Source organism: Lytechinus variegatus, chromosome 10, assembly GCF_018143015.1.
Source record: "Lytechinus variegatus isolate NC3 chromosome 10, Lvar_3.0, whole genome shotgun sequence".
In the NCBI taxonomy this organism is placed as follows: domain Eukaryota; kingdom Metazoa; phylum Echinodermata; class Echinoidea; order Temnopleuroida; family Toxopneustidae; genus Lytechinus; species Lytechinus variegatus.
Genome location: NC_054749.1, coordinates 8,864,788 through 8,885,428, shown reverse-complemented (window position 1 = coordinate 8,885,428; position 20,641 = coordinate 8,864,788).

Genomic DNA, 20,641 nt, shown 5'->3' with positions numbered 1-20,641 from the left:
ATGAAGCTTAAAAGAAAAAAGAGGGGCATATCGTTCGTAAGGGCGGGGAATGGGGGCTAGGTCGCTTTGTTAATTGAACTATATCATATATTATTTTATTGACAGAAAAACAATCCCAATTAAGTCGCTCCCCCCCCTTCTCCCGTGCAAAAAAGAAAGATTTCTTAGAAAAAATGTAAGCGTAAATCTTGTCTCTGTAAATACAGACAACTATTAGTGTGTCCATCTTCTTTTACAGGTACGGGGAGAGTAACATTCTCAGCTGATTCAACTGAGGGTCTGACGACAGAAGGTCAGTAATAGGTGGGGTCGACCCACGGATGCAAAATACGGGGTCATCGCACTCCAAATATCCAAGGATGAAAAGATGAAGTTTAAAAGAAGAAACAGGGGCATATCGTTCGTATAAAGGGGGGGGGGGGGGCTAGGTCGCCTTGGTTTTTTAACTATATCATATATTTCATTGACAGAAAAAAAACAAATTACATCGCCCCCTTCCCCCCCCCCTGTGCTAAATAAAGATATCTTAGAAAAAAAATGTAAGGGTAAATCTTGTCGCCGCACACACAGACATCTTTCAGATTTTGAAATATTGGTGTGCATGGTCATTTATTACAGGTACATGGAGAGTAACGATCTCAGCTGATCCAACCGAGACACTGGCGACAGGTCTGCAGTAGGTGGGATCGGCCCCCTCTAATTTTGTTAATGTCATACGGGGAAACATGAAAGGATAAACCACGGAAACGTAGGCACTAATATAAAGCCGAAATAATACATTTTGGGGGGTATATTCCACAAAACAAGCAAACATATTTTCTCCTTGTAATTACGTTCCCGAGATATAAACACATTGAACGGTGGGTTCCAAAGGAAACCACTTTACGAGGGCACTGCATAAATTCCTATCATTCAAAATGATTTTATTTTAATGTTCATTTAGTTTGCCACTTTAATATTACATTTCGATTACTCTCTGTATCTACTATGTATAATATGTATGCTTTTGAATTTCATTTCTTTTATATTGCATGTAGTTTTTCTTTTTAATTGCACTGACGCCATCAATGGCGACAATGCCTTGTTGTTCCGTATTCCTACTCCATCGTCTTCTTCTGTCTGCTTCTTCTTCCACAACACGTAGTTCTTGTGAGCTCTGCCCTAGCTTCGTCCCGTATCTAAATTCTCCCAAATTTGGTACACATGTTGTCCATCAACTGTTATGCATCTTTTATTTTATTTTCCAAAATCACTCATGCATGACCGTGCAGGCGCCATTTGTCTATTTCAAGTCCATTTGCATACAATTATTTCATATCTCCGTTATCCTGCATGCTACAGACTTCTATCAAATTGCTATTGATAGGCGAAGAGTTGCTCTTTCGACCATTACCTGACCTTCAAAATGACATCTTCGTGCCCTAAATTCAAATCCGAAATAGTCTTCCTTCAAAAACTTTATATTTATTGAAATGTAAAGTCGGGAAATCGTGAAATGGCCATTAACTTTCTTGTGTTTATTCATTTCGATCTCATATTTACGGGAATTGTTCATTGCATTTTATCATGCTAGTCAGTTTAATTTTCCGCTATATACTATCTAATATTTGAAAAAAATGATTATTTGGATTAGTCGTCATTGCGTTATGGATGGTCAAATCCGTTCTCTTTCTTAGATTTAGGTACTTCAAGATATGCCCTTTCAAGCCATTAAAAATATATACCTTACTGTTGACGAAATATCTGAAAAATGCTCCCGAATATCACCAAAATACGCAAATATACACTATAATGTAAAAACAACTTCATCTTGCTCTTATTTCTTTGTTATTGAAGCCAATTCTTTCCAACCTGGCAGATATCAGTATTGCCAGGATTAAAAGTATCACTCTCGATATCATTTTCGTTATCAATACTATCATTCATGTTCATGATTTATGATTTATTGATAACAATTTTCTTTTCTAGCTCATGCCGTGACCCCTTCCGTTATTGATTGTCCATTAAATATCAACCAGTCTACGGAACTGGGAAATGTCGGTTCAGTCGTTACCTGGGAACCACCAAGGGTCGCCCATGCATCCGGTGCACCTACCATCGTTGCCAACATCAACCCAGGATCTGTTTTCAATGGAAGTGATGAGAACGTGGAAGTTTTCTATACAATATCTGATGGGAGTGGATGGATTGATGAATCGTGCTCATTTCGAGTTTCGTTGTATTACGGTAACAACCTCTGTAGACTTTCCACATCGATTTCCATTTTCTTCCGTTAATGCACCACGACCTCAACAATGATTTCATTTCTATTAGAAAGTGGGTCTACAGTGATATGCCAGGGGTTCTTTTTTGTGATCAATATCCCGATGTAATTAGTCAATGAACCTACAATTAAAGCAGAGCCGTTTGATGATTAATTCATACATTTGGAAGTAATCAAGTGGTTTGTTCTATAGATGTATCAGTCAGAGCACTATTATTGATCGATGATTTTTTTTTATCACACACCATTTTGTTATCTGTTTTATGGAATTATTTTCATCAAACAAGGTAATAATTTATGCATTGGATATAATAGCATTAAATACCTCACTTTACTCGGTGAAAGTTTCCATGGCGAAGAATAAATCAACATAAAGGCTTCGCGGTGCACAGTAGGCCTACATGTACTTAATGCGAAGCCTTTTCATACGGTAAAACATGTAATGCATTCCTCCCGTTACATGAACAATACTGTGCAGCTTACAAGTTAAACTTACTGGCCCGTATTCTGAAGTCGGGTTTAACTTAAACTCAGGTTTAAAGTTGTGGTAAAGTATGGATAGCCAATTGTTACATAAATCACTAACGGTAGAGATATTATATTTCAGCTTATTTGGCTCCCAAATCATTCATAATTGTAGATGATTGTCTTCACCATCGATGAATCAGGAAAGAGCACAGTAAACATAAGAAACATACAACTTAATAAAAATGTTGACACTTGGCTTCCCATGCTTTTAGTACAGAGATAGACCATGGTCTAAGTTAAACCTGACTTCAGAATACAGACTATTGAATTTACATTTATAATACAAGTGAATTTCAAAGCATTGTCAGCGTGGCACAAAAGGAGACGATGGCATACGATATTTTGTCACCATTTTAACTCAATAACCAAGGAGTTTCCTTTTTTTTTCATCTTAAGAATATGGACGGCTTAGCTCCCCCCCCCCCTCCGGGGGGGAGGCACTTCTATCGTCGAGTGGATACCAGGCGCAACCCGCAAAGAAACGCGTAAAAAAGATTTTTTTTCAAGATTGGGCACGTTGCGTATATGTAACGTAATAATATACTTGGATAAATCCTTGGATGTAGGCACATAAAGTAATAAAGCAATAAGGGTGTCAAAAACATTAGAATACTAAAAAAAGGATATATCTCGCGACAGGAAAGCTACGTGTTTGCGGTCAAATTTGCGAGGGTATCCTTTATTAAAATGCGCATAGAGAAACTGTCAGTTTATTATGCGCTGTATAAGATAAGTACAATTATTAATATCATTATTATTATTATATTTTAAAAAAATACTAAAATGCTCTAGAAAGGATGTAATTTTTGCCTCAACACTACGTGATTAGAGTCAGATTTGAGGGAGGTGGTCTACTAAATCCAATGAAAGTAAAAGTACAGGTAAAGCCGACGTCCGTAATCACGTCCATGTATAGGGGGTCAATTCAACAAATTCGCAAGGGTGCCACTTTGTTTCCTTTACTTGTTAAGGGTAGGGGTTCACACGCCAATAATTGTTAAGGGTGCATTTTTTGAATATGGAAAATACTTGTTCAGGGTGATTATCGAAACCCCATGATCGCGCCTGGTATCCACTGACTCGTCAATGGAAGTGCATGCCCCCCCCCCGGGCTTAATCATATCCGTGGTTTTGAAATCTGTTTCATAAATCCTCGAAGGCAGGTCGCAAACAACCGACGCAAAGCTTTTGTATTGGATTGGAGTCAGTATTCCTGTATATTATAAATTTATCTTTTTTAAAGTTGATCAATTATATGATATAACAAGAGTATCGCTAAAGCGAGCACATAATACGCCCGTCTGTAACACAAAATCAATAGGCTTCCTGCTGGTACCATACACACCAAATGGTATGAGCCTAGGTTAAGTTTAACTGAACTTATCGCGTTCACAATGAAAAGTTAACAGACAGACGGACGGACACCGACCGTGATACCATAATACGTCCCGTCGAGACGGGCGTATAAAAACAACGAATACAACCATAGCCGTTGCAATTAACCCTGCTCGTCTTCAAAATTGGCCTATAGGAACCAAGATTGCAAAACGAATGACTATCACTTTTTGAAAATTATTGTAGTTGGCATGGTAGGCCTACCAGGGTAGACTTGTTTGTTTGCATTTATTTCTGCGTTCAAAAACACAATACAAAAATATTTACAATATACAATATAATTCACAATATAAACAATGTGGTCGTGGTCATATTACATAATTAATACAAATAAGGATGCGTATATAAATTATTTTTTTATGAATGTTAACATATATATAATGTATTAAATGAACGCAGGAGACCGCCATCGTGAGCGGTTAGGCTTGAATTGATGGCGGCCTCATAAAAAAGATTCGTGACTTAGATGAGTGGTCAAGTGGGTGCATTGCAGGTGCAGGTACTGTGTATAGCAGTTGAGTAAAATCAGAATATTAAATAGCAAATGTGGATATTTGAGTAAATGTTTTCATTTGGAGTGTGGGGTGGATAAGATTGAATGATCTTTAAAGCGGCTTTTAATGAGTATATGGTTGAACAGGTTTTAATATAGTTTGGAAGATCAAACAATCAGGAACCCGTTACTCGTCCTCTGTATGCAGTAGGCTATCGTAAATTTGTGAAATAAATTTTATGACTCGGGAAGTTTCTTACCACTTTATTTGTGATCTGGATTATCTATTTATTTATTTGCATTCCACAGTGGACACCACGCCCCCTTTAGTTACCTGGTGTGCCAAAAACAGGACAATTCTGGCTAATGTTGATACTGTCACAGTTCCAGTTTACTGGGAAGAACCAACTGCAACGGATGCGGCTGGTATCGCCTCAATCACCGCCAACCATGAGCAAGGATTTGAAGTCACGGTTGGAAGTTCCATTACGATCACATTCAATATTACAGACAGTACTGGATTGACCAACAACGATTGCTCATTTACTCTAGAAGTTCTGACGGAAAGTAAGTCCTCAAAAGCAAAATTATCTTGTTATAAGGCCTGAAAGCTATCCCGGCCCTGACACTTGGACCATCAGAATAACTCTTCTTATCTAGAGACATTACATGTCGGCCTTGAAAGCGGGGTGTGATTTTATAGACGCATGGAGTGGTAGTATGATGAGATTATTGTCAAAATTATGTCATAATTATTATATTACGCCGATTTTTTTTTTTTTGCTTGAATAAATGAATTCCAATTTGAAGTCAATCAATGGTTCACCCACAGCATAAAAAACACACTCGCCGACACATGCATACATGACATATGAAATTAGAGTTTCTCTTGCACTTTCACTTATCTTCGAATATGATAATAGTAGTATCAAATCTAAAGAACCAAAATCACGAATGAATGAATTACATATATATGTCCCAGTTTTTGTTTTCTCTGTCGTGGTTACTAATTCATTTCACTCTTTTGATGCGGACATTCAGCTCAGGAATGGAAATGCACGTCATCAAAATGTTACAGACTGGACGAGCAGCAACGACAGTGGTCAGAGGCTAAGACATTCTGTTCAGGATTAGACCCGGTCCTTACCGTTTCTGGGTACAGATCGCCATCTCTTCTCTTTCATAACTCTGTCGAGGAGGCCACCGATCTACGAAACCTGCTCGGTTCTCATAGCGAATGGGTATGGATCAACTGTAACGACCACCTCAAAGAGGGAGATTTCATCTGTGATGTGGACGGTGCCGGAACCAAGCAATCCTCAGACTGTAAGTGCAACTCCATAATGATGGCGTATCGCGTAGCTCCCTGTTTCCTATTTCCCAGGTTTTGAATATTTCGAGCGACTTAAAGAAATCCTTGACAAAATACTCAATATCTGATTTTCTATAGCAACGGCAACAAACCACCGACCTCGACAACCCTTATTAAAAAATATACGTGCGAGGAAACGGGCTTAGGAGCATTTGTGGTATTTTACATTCTAAATAATATCAAATAATATTAAAAAATCCAAATTGACTGTACTTATATAAGGACCAATCAAATTCTGGATTTAGTTTTAATCCTGCATGATTATTCATTTTCTAAATCTCAAGGGAAATCTCAATCACATTTCAAATACCTAGAGATAAAAAAAATGAATCTTTAGGAATAAAAAATATTTCAAATACCTTGAGATTTAAAAATGAATCTTTAGGATAAACATGATAAATCATGAATTTGATTAGTCACTAACTACAGTCCATTTGGATGTATATTAAATTCCTGCAGTCATTGTTATCTTTAACCTAAAATAGCTTCGTTTCTCGTGCATTTACCTCGCGGGTAACGATTTTAACGATTTTTTTTCTAACGATTATTTTTTTTTCATTCCAGAAAAATGTTAATTTGAATCAATAGAGAAAAATCAGACAAGCACAATGCTGAAAATTTCATCAAAATCGGATCTAAAATAAGAAAGTTATGGCATTTTGAAGTTTCGCTTATTTTCAACAAAATAGTTGTATGAACGAGCCAGTTATATCCAAATGAGAGAGTCGATGATGTCACACACTCACTATTTCTTTTGTTTTTTTATTGTTTGAATTATACAATATTTCATTTTTTTTACGAATTTGACGATTAGGACCTCCTTGCCTGAAGCACAAAATGTTAAAATAATGGAATTCCACGAGTTCAGGGAGGAATGAAACTTCATTTCACATGACAATGACGAGAAAATAAAAATATTTCATGATTCACATAATAAAATACAAAAGAAATAGTGAGTGATGTCATCAACTCTCTCATTTGGATGTAACTGGCTCGTTCATATAACTATTTTGTTGAAAATAAGCGAAACTTCAAAATGCCATAACTTTCTTATTTTACATCCGATTTTGATGAAATATTCAGTGTTATATTATGCTTGTTGAATTTTTCTCTTTTTATTCAAATCAAGTTTTTGTTGGGGTGGACTTGTCCTTTAAAGATACCCGCCCTCCGAGGTAACATTAATCTAAAATTCATGTTTAATGTTAACCTGTACGATCAGGGGCGTCGATCCATTTTTCAGATTGGGGGCAAAATCATTAACGTTCCAAAGGCGCTGGATCGTACAAGACACCCACACACACATATGTATATATGTGACTCATGAGACACAGACACGTATCTCACCAACAAATTAATGCGAGCACGAAGCGCGAGCTGATTTTTTTATAGTATCCTGGCAGGAAAAGCGTGCCTGTTTAGAACTGTTTGTAGTAACTCATGAGGAGGATACATATCTCACTACACAGATAGTACGAGTGCCGAGAGTGAGCTAAAATTTCTTTATATTCTGACCTGAAAGCTTGATATTCTAAGCATTTTTGGTACCAATGATTAAGATTGGTATCTAAAAGAAGAGATGCGAGCGCGAAGTGCGAGCTGAAAATTTTGATTTTTCGATCTAAAAAAAAAATGAGAGTTTAATGGACGTTTTTGATAAAGAACAAGATATATTCCAAGAAAAGATGAATGCAAATCGAAGCAGGAGTTCTTTTGAGGCTTTAAAGTGAAAACGGGCCATTTGCATTCACCTATTTAATCATGAGAAGTATGGGTTTTTGCTACAGAAATGATGCGAGCGCGAAGCGCGAGCTGAAAATTTTTATATTCCAATCAGAAAAGCGGGCATTTTGAGCACGATTTTAGATAAAGAACGAGTTGTGTATCTCATTCTCGTTTGCTGAACATTACAATCTTGTTTTTTTTGCCATATCCGGAATTATTGGGGGCAAAATGATATGTTTGCCCCCCTCCCCCAATATTTTCATTGGTGGGGCGATCGCCCCCCTGCCCCCCCCCCCCCCAGGATCGACGCCTCTGTGTACGATCGGTGCAGAATATATTTTTCCCAACAATAGTGCATAATGAATGTGTTCCATACGAGCAAAATTATGTGGTTCGGGCAGAAGAAATGCGTTGAAGCAAAGCGAACAATCTTTACATAAACTATAGTCTATTATAATTCCCCCATGAACTAGTTTTCACATATCATTCTTCGTTTGGAAGGGGGCGGATAATATACAGATATTGACTGATGGGGTGTGTAATACAAACATTCTTTGGACCGCCGGATTTGTATTTTCAGAGGGGGGGGGTATTATATTTTCCCGAAGTGCGCAGCGCTGAGGGAAAATATGATCACGAGGGAAAATATTAATCCTTTAGGTGGTCCAAAGAATGCTTTTTTTACACATCCCATCAGTCAATATCTGTTATATTAGATAGCCTCTAATGATGAAGATAAAGTTAGGCCTATAACGATGCGTGCATATATTCACAGTGATTGATTGAACTGGTATAGATCTAACGTTAGATCTTGATCTATAAGTAACGTTATTCTAGTCCTTTTCTATTCAAATCAACTTTGTTTAGGCCTAGCCCTAGATCTAAATCCAAGTTCGAGCCCAGACCAGGTCCAGGACCCAAGGCAGGCCGATAATGCATGGTAACATCTAATCCACAAGAGGGCGCCATAGACGTAGAAAAATATATTCATGGACCGGTTGGTCAATATATTCATCGAAGAAGGTGGACCGGCTGGGAAAATACATTGATTTTGATCATATCACGTGACGCGTAATGGACCAATCGCGCTCGGCTATCTGTCTTGGCTATCTAATATATGTGTTTATTCCCTTTCTTGTCTTTTTTGTTTCTCGTGTCACCCGGTGGACTTGCCCAATCCCATGCCCCCCCCCCCATACGCAACTATCGATTGAAATATTTGGAGCATGATAAAAAATCTTTCTCTCCTGCTCGTCTCATGCTCAAATCAAACACCTGTCCGATTTTCGATATGAGATAATTAATGGACTACCGTGAGATAGAAAGTGAGCGAGAGGAGGGAGCAAATAAGGCTGCTAAAAATGAAGCTTGTAGAGTGAAGCACCCTAGTAAAACAATGTTATAACAGTATAGACCAAAAGACTCAAGTACAAGATTACAGCTTGATAATAATATCAATTAACTTGATATTTAAACAAGGAAAAGATAATAAGGGTAAGAAAAAAAGAGGAATGGAGAGAATATAGTTTTTTCTGAATATCACTGATCAACAGGACGACAAAAATCATGAACATTGTACACAAGGCTAACGATTAAGACTTAAATCAATTGATGATTATCTTGGAGAAACCTTTTTAACTTAAATTCATAAGTTCAGGCTTCAGGATTTTTTGACGTTATTATATCAAGAGTGCTCTAGCTAGAGCCTACGGCCTTCAAAATTAAATATTAGCAAGGATGGTCCAGCTACGGTGGCGGTAGACGAAATTTATTAGATTTACTTGTAGTGGATTTAGGAAGATATAGCATAATATTGTTTACTTAAAACAATAATTGATCTAGGTTATATTAATATACATGTAATGTTTTTATTTTGAAGATTTTTGGCTATTAAACGAATAATGTGCATGATGGGATCTCCAGGATATCTTTTATGAAAAGTAACATATTCTCTTGCTATTTTGTGTTAGTACATTTCCCCATGGAGACAATCGTCCCGTATTTCAAATAAGGTAAAGTTCATAATGACTAAAGAAATTTTGGAGAAAAATTGAAACTAAACATCAATATTGCGAAAAATTTGGTGAATATATTGTGCAAAATGTTAAAGGGGGTCCTCTCTCCTGCCTATTCAGCTCGCGCTGCTCGCTCGCATTATTTGATTTTGCCAATTAGCTATTCTCTTCGTGTATTCCATAAACTTCTAAAAGTATTCCATTTTAAGTCTGATTGTCAAATCTTATCAGCTAGCGCTGCGTTTGCATTTTAATTGGTGAGTTAAGTATACCTCTATATTATATGTAATTCTAAAACAATCTACTTTAATGACAGTTTTTTTTAATAAAAAAAAATCGACTCGCAATTCGCGCTTACATAAACAGTTGCAAAATGGTTTACTTTTATTCAGCGTGCAAGTTAATCGTAATGAACTAGCAAATCAAATGAATATATCCCAGTTACTGACAGTAAATAACATTTTTAATGAATTCCTAACAACTAAATTGTCCCTTTTTCAGAATGGAATATCGACAAGTTTCATCTTGTGCTTAGGAAGATCTAGGAAAAAAAATCATATGTCGACGAAATATCCTTAGATTGTCGTGGTCCTCGATCAAAATATTACGAAAAAATATCAGGTCGCGGTTCGCGCTCACATCATTTATTTAGTGCGATCCGCATCCACTTCAAAATTTACCTACACATTGCTTTAACCCTTTTTCAGATCAGAATATCAAATATTTTCAGCTCGCGCTCGCATTGATTTTTATGATAAAAAAATGTATTCAGAAAGCTAGGATTCCAGGTCTAATTTTTCTCTTTTCCTTTTCAGAGGTACTTCATTTCATAAAATAATAATATAATCACATGTATACAAAATCAATTAAAAAGTGTAGACAAAAAATATACAAATGCAGAAATGGTAAGAGTATGTAGAACAGAAACTTTTCATGTTCTTCTAAAACATCTTTATTTTTGTATTTCCACTGAACATAATTCTTGAAATCATTTTTAAATACCATCTAAATTGATTGACTATTAAACAATTTATTCCTGAAACCACTCTGTACACTAAATATTGTGCATAAATTGATATATTACTCAATTAAAATTTAGGCTCACTGATTTCAAAACCAATTCCAATAGTCTGTTCTTCTAAATAATATCTTTTGGAAACCAATCTAATATTAAAATGTGAACCTTTTTCCAGAAAACAGTTACTTGGTGACATTAGGTCTAAATCTATTACACGCGCATGTATGTTTATTGAGATACGCAGCCTAATTGTTCTAACATTTGAAACGTGATTTAATTTTACAGTTTCAGACCAGAATGTATTTTTTCTGATCCTGCTTTACGCGCAAGCATTATTTATGAAGGAAGATACACAAATCACCCATCCTTATCATACAAAACATGAATAGAGTGTCCCTTTTTAGGTCCAACATGTCATTTTTTCAGCTTGCATCAATTGTTTAGTTACATGTATATTCATGTACTTATCCCGTCCATGATTGAAAGAATGCAGAATGTCGATTTTTAGGTCGGAATTGCAAGATATGTCAGCTTGCGCGTCGCACTCGCATTATTTAAATGTTGAATTATGCATCATCTTCATAGATAACTGCAAAAAATGCTCAGGCTAAAACGTATTAAAAATTTCTGCTCGCGCTTCGCGCTCGCATTAATTGTCAAGACACATATGCATCTTGTTCAGGATTACAAACATTGCCCAGAATTTTCAGGACGACATACATGAAATATAAAAAACATAGCTCGCGTAGGGATTATCAGATTATTACATATTTATGTTGATGTAAAATGATATAAGAATTAAGCTAAAGAAGTGACCGTCCTGAAAGCTTGACCCGCACCTGGTGATTCACATTGTTGATATTTAACAGTGTGAAGGTGATTTCTATTGTGTTCCACACTGTGAACACACCATGTTCTTTCTAGTGGGGGTGTTTAAAAAATGTAAAAATTTCTTGAAATTATTTTTTTTATGATTTGTTATATTTATCAGGGTGGAATAACGGTGAACCAAACGATGTTAATGCCTCTGAGGACTGTGTAATAATCAACTTTCCATTGGCAACTGATCGTCTCAGATGGTTTGATGTACCGTGCTCATCCCGATGCCTCACTGTTTGTCAGTTGATACTAGGGCAAACAGTACAGTAAGACTTATAGGTATGTTTTAAAGTGCCAACGAATTGTCGAGATGCCGACTTGATAGCGATGTTATTTTGCCAAGTTGAAAAACAAAAAGTTGTAAGTCAACATGGCGAGATACTGAACAAAATAATGGTGACATGCATGTAAAAAGTAAATGACGCAATTTTATTACATATTCACATCGTGCACGCACCCCTTGCCGTTGGAAACGAATCAAGGTTTATAATATGTTGATATACGTTTTATATGTCGACTTGGCGAGATAACGCCATCTTGAAAGCATTTTAAAGCTTCTGTAAAGAACAGTAGAAGTAGTTCGAGATTGAAAAAAATATGCCAGCCTGTTTTCTGATTTATTAAAACAAATGATCGCAGCTTGTTAAGCTGCATTGACAAATGTTTCACAAAAAGGCATAAAAATACACGTGAAATCAACAAAAAAGCAATGTTACGAAAGAATCAAGAAATTACAAAAGCAAATATGGTATAATCATGACAATACTGAAGAAGTGATCTTAGTTTTGGAACACTTTGAAAAAGTACACATGTTGGAAAAATAATTCACTCCGGAATATAAAATTATTGTGATGTAATATGGGTTCAGAGAATAATTAAAAGAAAATTTGATGTAATGGCTTTAAGTAGATTCATATTTGAAAATAAGAAAGAGCAACAAAAATCATTGTCTAATGTGAGAGTAATTTAAGGAAGGGAAATAAATCGGGAGAAATCAACAACAAATTACCAAACGATTATGCTAAATTAATGAGACTGTAAACTAGAAAGAAACATTATTCAATATGCTGCGTGGTATGGCATTCGTCATAATACTGTCACCACAATCATACTAACAGACTTCTCGAAGGCGTTTGACCTTCGAGATGTGTGAAATATTTGTGGTTGAGAAAATGTTTTAAGTATTCTTTCAGAAAAAGGCAGCCACATAAGTTTAGTTTTTCAAGGCAAGTATGAGACTCTTTGGTTGTACTATTAGTGCTTTGCAGTGATACTGATGCAATTTTCTTTTCGATGAAGTAATGGAATTAGCATAGGTTAATGCATTAATGCAGATTCTAAGTTTTGTTAAGTCTATATATTTATAGTGCATGTCACAACTCAAAGTCATACCTTTATTTAGTGTTTAACCGTTTATGCCATGAAGAAATTACAGATTGGATGAAGACTTAACCCTATCTAGGCGGGGGGGGGGGGCTCGGAAGTCCCCCATCCATGATTCGAACAAACTTTTCTACTGCACCCCCCAGTTAAGTGGTTCCGAAATTTTGTGACATTTTGTTAGTGCATGTCGGACCAAAAGTTGCTTAAAAATGTGATTTAATGTAGAGTCAATACAAATTGTATTTTCAACCAAACATCCTAAAGGTAGGATTATGTTTAACTTTGATGGTCCAACTTAATTTATTTTATGCTGTTTATGAAGAGTCCCTGACAAAGTTCATCGAAAAAACAATGAAAAACCAAGGTCAAAGAAAAAAGTATACCTAAGAAATTACTAAAACAATATAATACATACAAAATTGATCTGATTTTGCAATTGTTTTCATGTGCATTTGCTAAGAACACAACTAAGAGATTCTACACCAAAGTTTATAACATTTAGAGGTGTATTTAGGGAGTTAGAGGAAAAAGTATGATTTTGCACACTAATTACGCACAAATTAGCCTAATCAATTTATAGCAGTTGGGATAGAATAAATTAAAATAGAATTTTGTAGATTACATCCCAGGCAACCTGCATGTCAATTTTTGGCATGATCGCCATAATACCATGGTCACATTTGCTCTACGGCGGCCGTACGGCGAGTCGAAAACAGCCGTTTTATTCATTTTGACTCAAACCACCTATATGTAGTTGGACAAAAAGTGTTAAAACGGCTGTTTTCGACTCGCCGTACGGCCGCCGTAGAACAAATGTGTCCATGGTATTAGATCTCCCAAAATATCCCGGCCTAGATAGGGTTGAATATCTGTCAATGAAATATGACTTTTGATATATTTGACATTTGATATATTTCTATATTGGGTATTGTTCTGTCGAATCATCCAATCACTAAGTATGTTGTAGATAATTGCTAAGAATAGGCCTACCATTATACAGACAAATAAATCATTATTATTGGGCACTAGACATTTATAAAACTAACTTTCAAATTTTCAATGGCTGAAAAAAAGTTGTGACGGTGACTAAACTTTTGTAGGATTAGATGGTTAGATGATATTCTGGTATAAGTCACAGTATTGTCTCTGTAACTTGAAAATAAATCTACATGGGCAATCCCAGATGACAAGGGTATTTCATATGACTCCTTTGTAAATGACAAATGATTTCAAACTTCACTGCATTTTGAAATATGCAGGAATTATAAGGTTTACTTAATGTATGTAACTACCTTATTTTCTTATGTTACATGTATGTCTCTGTTTAACCCTATCAAGGCCGGGGGGGCCTCGGAGGCCCCCCCCCCTCAATGAATCGCGCAATATTTTCAACCGCGCCGCTCGCTGACTTTTTACTTTCAAGTCTTGCGCAACTTTTGAGACCAACTTTGAATCACCCGGGTACACGGTTCCGAAATTACGCAACACTATGTAAGTGCATGTCAGACCGAAAATTGCTCAAAAACGTGATTTCGTGTACAAAGTCAATGCAAATTGTGTTTTCAACCAAAATTCATAAATGTATGATTATTTTTAGTTTTGCTGGTCTAAATGTATTTATTTTATGCTTTTTATGATCACAGAAGAGTCCCCAACAAATTTCATTGAAAAAACAATGAAAAACAAAAGGTCAAAAAACAAAGAAATACATAAGAAATTGCAAAAAACAATAAAATACATAAGAAAATGATTTGGTATCGCAATTTTTTTCTAGTACACTTGCTAAGAACACCACAATGAGTTTCTATACCAAAAATTAGTACATTTGGAGCTTTATTTAGGGAGTTAGAGGAAAAAGTGTGATTTCGCATACTAATTACGCATAAATTAGCATAATCACTTAATAGCCATTCGCATGAAATAAATTACTATACAATCTTGTAGATTATGTCCCAGGCAACCGGCGTGCCAATTTTTGGCGGGATCGCGGGGTCCACGACCGAGATCTTATGGGGGGCCTCCCAGGCCCCCCCCCCCCCCCCGGCCATATGAACTCCCAAAATACCCGGGCCTAGATAGGGTTAAGAGTATTGATTAGAATGAAAAATGAATAAATGTAGGGCTTATGCATTGGACAACATACATGTATAACCAAAATGCATTAAAACTGGAAAGTCTTGGTAATGTATATATTTTTCAGTGTTTTTTTCTTCATTTGGTTATTATATGAACTAAGCAGTCTAAAATATGAGATATCAGAAATATAACTTCTTACTCACCATGGCAGCTGTGTGCAGTGACATATATAAGTGAGGACATGGTTGCCACTTCTGCAGAGGCTTATAAAAGGGAAAGGTGTGTACAGATCCTACAACTAAACTAAATGTTAAGTCAGTTACTGTAACATATTTTGTGAAAAGTTCATATCTTAAAAGAAAAAAAATCCAATCAATGTATTATCAGGTGCATGTATTGTCTGGGACCAACTGTCACACTACAGTCAGACTGCAGGTCCCAAGAAAGTGGCTTCTTTCATCCAAGTGATATTCATGACTTGAGTTGTTTTGCATATTTAAGCTTGATGCGGACCAAAACACCTCTTTTCATTCGGTCATTGCTGCTCTAATTGTGCATCGAATTTCATGAATTTGGTACCATTGTAAAGAAGAAGAATCATTCTTTCAGGTCATGTCTTTGGATTTATTCAAAGATTTTGTAATATAGGTTAAAATTTTGATCTAAAATATGCTACAAAATAAATATTTTTCACCTGACAAAAGCTGCTTTTTTCACACTTTATTTAAGTTTGAGCCCAAATTATTTTTATATCATGATAAAGCTGAATATGTATGCTTTGAAATGATATAGGTTTCAAAATAAGAATTGGTTTAATCGGGTCAAGATCACACTTCATTTGCCAAGTACATAAAGCAGTTTGAAAACAAGAATACTGCACTCTGATTGGTCAAAGAGACCACCCAGTGGCAAATTCCAACGGTTCCAGTGCCTGGGTTCGTGGGAAGGTCACACTTCCCATGTGGTAATCTCCTCAAATACCCCATGCCTGTTGTTCTGTGAACCTTATCCAGCCAATCAGGACTCTGGATTTCATGCAAGTACAAAATTTCAGAAATCTCGTCTTGTACCTTGGTGGGAAAAGTGTGATCTTGACCCGATTAAAAGGTGCCACATATCAAGATTGGCATTGTGAGAAAGTACAGAAGTTCATCTTTATGGTAATAAAGATATCATTGAGGCTCAAAATAAAAAGTTTTGCAAAATTTGCAAAAGAAAACAAGGAAGAAAATTCAGTCTTGAGGCACACTTTCAGGCCAGAAATTTACCTATTTAACAAAATATTGTATACAAAATAAATGACCAATATGAAAGAGTAACTTTTACTCTATCTGATGATGCAATAATATTTCATTTAACTTGAGGTTAAAACAGGTAAATTCTTAGAGAAAGAAAATCTCACGAATCACGAGATTTTGCAAGGAGGCGGATTCAGCCACGAGAGGATTTGGATGAATCTGGCCTTTTTGCTCATTAGCATAGGGACCTGCGGTCTGACTGACTAAATGACTCGAGTAAATTAGGGATATGAGCTACAGCACTTTGATTCCATACCAGAATTTTTATGTCATTTGAATAATATAGTTAAAAATCTATATGTTTGACTTGCTGTGGTAATTGAAATGCTAATTTACAAGAATTTTCTAACTAATCTCTGTCTGTTTAAAATGTTCTTTGTGTAACTTAATATTTTATTCTTGTGTGAATATCTGTAAAGACAACCATTTTATTAAAGATTGTTTATCCCATGTGTATTTGTATTTACAATGTCTTTTATTTCATGGAATAATTTTGTTGCATTCAATGCTCTATTAAAATATGAAAAATAGAAAATAAAAACAACAATGTCAATGACATCATAGGAGACTTAAGACGGTTGTCTGCCACTTCACATTTTAAGCATCAAATCACGGCCAAGAAACAAGCCTTTCCCTCACGAGATAAGATTAAAAATATGATTAAAAAGAAAACAAGCATATGGGGGTAATGAAGGTGTGGTGATGCCGAAAAAATCCAATTCATAATGTTTAGCGTTCTTGTAAACAGGGGCTGCAGAACCAGGGATGGGAGGGGGTTGGGGTCATCAGCCCCCACCTTTTTGATAAACGTTTACAAAAACGTAGGACTTGCTATCTGATTTCTCTCAAAGCTTTTCTGCAGTCCTTGTAAATACTACCTTATTTCAGAGAGTAGATTGAATGAATTATGTTGTAGGAAATAATTATGAATGAAAAACAAAACTTTTACTTATTTTACTTACTAACAAAAAGGACAAAAAGACATTTTCACTGAACCGCATTTCATTATTTATTGGACTAAGAGGTAATCATACATAGATTTAGATTTATTGATTTATTTCATTTCTTTTCTTTCCATTTTTCACATACAAGTCAAAAATACATAAACACAAATACATAAATACAATTACAAAAATGAACAAAAGTAACAACCTTACATTTGGAAGGATTAGGTAATTATACGAACAAAATACGATACTTATATCATCATTTTATAAACTTAACATACTTAAAAGCATGAGTATTCGTGTGTATGTTAAAAAAGAAAGGGGTGAAATGAAAGAGAGACCAGCTGGGAAGCTTGGCTTGTTGGACGCTGATCTCTCGAATACGTAAATAATGTAAATAACGTAATATAATGTGAACTTGGTAAGTGATCATTCGAATCAAGGGAACGTAAATAGTAGGAAAATCGCTGAACATAAGGAAGATAAATGCATGGTCGTGGGTGATAAAAGAAGAAAAGCAAACAAAAATAGAACAATTCACGGGGGCCAAGGAGAAAGAAGTAAAAGGGAATGGGGAAAGGGGTCGGTGGGAGGTGGGATCTGTATAATTATCAAGTAATTGAGGTTTGTTGTGAGTATGGGGCAAGTAGTGATTTTTTAAACTTTAAATTGAAATATACCTATACTTAAGCTCTCTCTTGTATTCAGGGGAAGGGAATTAAAAAATTTGAGGGCAATAAATATAAGAGTGTTCTGTGTAAATGCCGTACGAGTCTTTGGCAGGTGATAGATATTGATGTCTAGTTGGGTAACGGTGAATTTCATTATTGACTCGAAATATGTTGTTAAAAATGGAGGGTGACCCTTGGTTGCTATACTGATACATGAGAATCACAAGATTTGATTAAAAAAATGTTGCAAATTTTTAGAATATTGTTTGAGTGGAAAAAACGGTCTGTATGATGTCTAAGATCAACGTGACTTATGATCTGCATAGCTTTTTTTTGTAAGAGTAATACTTTATTTAACATATATGTTGCACTGTTCCCAGCCCCAGGCCAGTATTCCGTAATTCAAGTGGGGTAAAACTAATGTTGAAAATAAAGATTTTAGAATGTTTGTAAGGGAATACCCATTTGAGCTTGTTTATTACACCAACATTTCGAGATATTACCTTACATGTATTAGTAATGTGATATTTCCATAAAAGTTTGTCATCAATGAATGTACCTAAAAATTTTGTTGTAATTACCTGTTTTATTTGTATGTTATCTATTATAATTGGATAAGGTAGTTCATTAAATGTGTTACTAAATAACATGAAATTAGTTTTCTCTAGATTTAGGGATAATTTGTTGGCCTTAACCCATGTTGACACTAAGTTTAATTCGGAGTTGACATACAGGACTTATCTAGAGATAATCGTAAAAATAGACATAGGTGTTCAGACACTGTAGCATGCACTGTCATTTTGTCTCTTTAATATGAAATTAAATATGAGGCTTTTTATAAGATCACTTTCCTTTTTTATTTTTTGACCTTGGATCTTATCATGATGTTTCAAAACAACAAGTTCTCACTTCCTCCCTTTTATTTGGCAGATTTCACAGAAAAAAAAATCCACACAGTCTGTATGATCATTTCAACGGATGCTTAAACTATAACAAGTGGAATGCCTCTGGCCTTCTAACCTGCATCACGCAGTTCAATATAGCAGCAGTGCTGACTTTGAATACTACTCTAACTCGCACAAGATGTTCAGTGATACATGGTTACTCTTATGTCCACTTTTTATGAACTAGACAAATAAACTTACAGAGATATGATGGTTATTCAACGAAAAACCCCAACATGGCCAAAGTTCATTGACCTTAAATGACCTTTGACCTTGATCATGTGACCTGAAACTCGAACAGGATGTTCAGTGATACTTGATTACTCTCATGTACACGTTTCATGAATCAGATCCATAAACTTTCAAAGTTATGATGGTAATTCAACAGATACACCCAATTCGGCCAAAGTTCATTGACCTTTGACCTTGGTCATGTGACCTGAAATGCGCATAGGATGTTCAGTGATACTTGATTACTCTAATGTCCAAGTTTAATGAACTAGACCAATAAACTTTCAAAGTTATGATGGTAATTCAACAGATACCCCCGATTCGGCAAAGTTCATTGACCCTAAATGACCTTTGACCTTAATCATGATACCTGAAACTTGCACAAAATGTTCAGTGATGCTTGATTACTATTATGTCCAAGTTTCATGAATCAGATCCATAAACTTTCAAAGTTATGATGGGAATTCAAAAGATATCCCCAATTCGGCCAAAGTTCATTGACCCTAAATGACTTTTGACCTTGGTCATGTGATGTGAAACTCATGCAGGATGTTCAGTGATACTTGATTAACCTTATGTCCAAGTTACATTTACTAGTTCTATATATTTTCTAAGTTATGATGACATTTCAAAAACTTAACCTCAGGTTAAGATTTCAATGTTGATTCCTCCAACATGGTCTAAGTTCATTGACCCTAAATGACCTTTGACCTTGATCATGTGACATGAAACTCTGATAGGATGTTTAGTAATACTTGATTAAATTTATGGCCAAGTTTTATTAACTAGGTCCATATACTTTCTAAGTTATGACGTCATTATACCAAAAATGGTATAATGTATGAATCAATCATCAAAACAATGAAGCCAAGTTCTGAGAGATGACTACCCTCGCTGAAAAATCAGCTTCTATACACACGAGGGGGGGGCGGCATTTCAGAAAGGTACTGCATCCATAAGACATGTGACATGTAGAAGCTTAAGTGTGATAAATTGTAGAAAATTAGTTAAATTATCATCATTTTTGTCTCACCTGCGAAGCAAAGTGAGACTATAGGCGCCGCTTTTCCGACGGCGGCGGCGTCAACATCAAATCTTAACCTGAGGTTAAGTTTTTGAAATGACGTCATAACTTAGAAAGTATATGGACCTAGTTAATAAAACTTGGCCATAAGGTTAATCAAGTATTACTGAACATCCTTTTAGAGTTTCATGTCACATGACCAAGGACAAAGGTCATTTAGGGTCAATGAACTTAGACCATGTTGGAGGAATCAACATCGAAATCTTAACCTGAGGTTAAGTTTTTGAAATGTCATCATAACTTAGAAAATATATGGACCTAGTTCATGAAACTTGGACATTAGGTTAATCAAGTATCACTGAACATCCTACATGAGTTT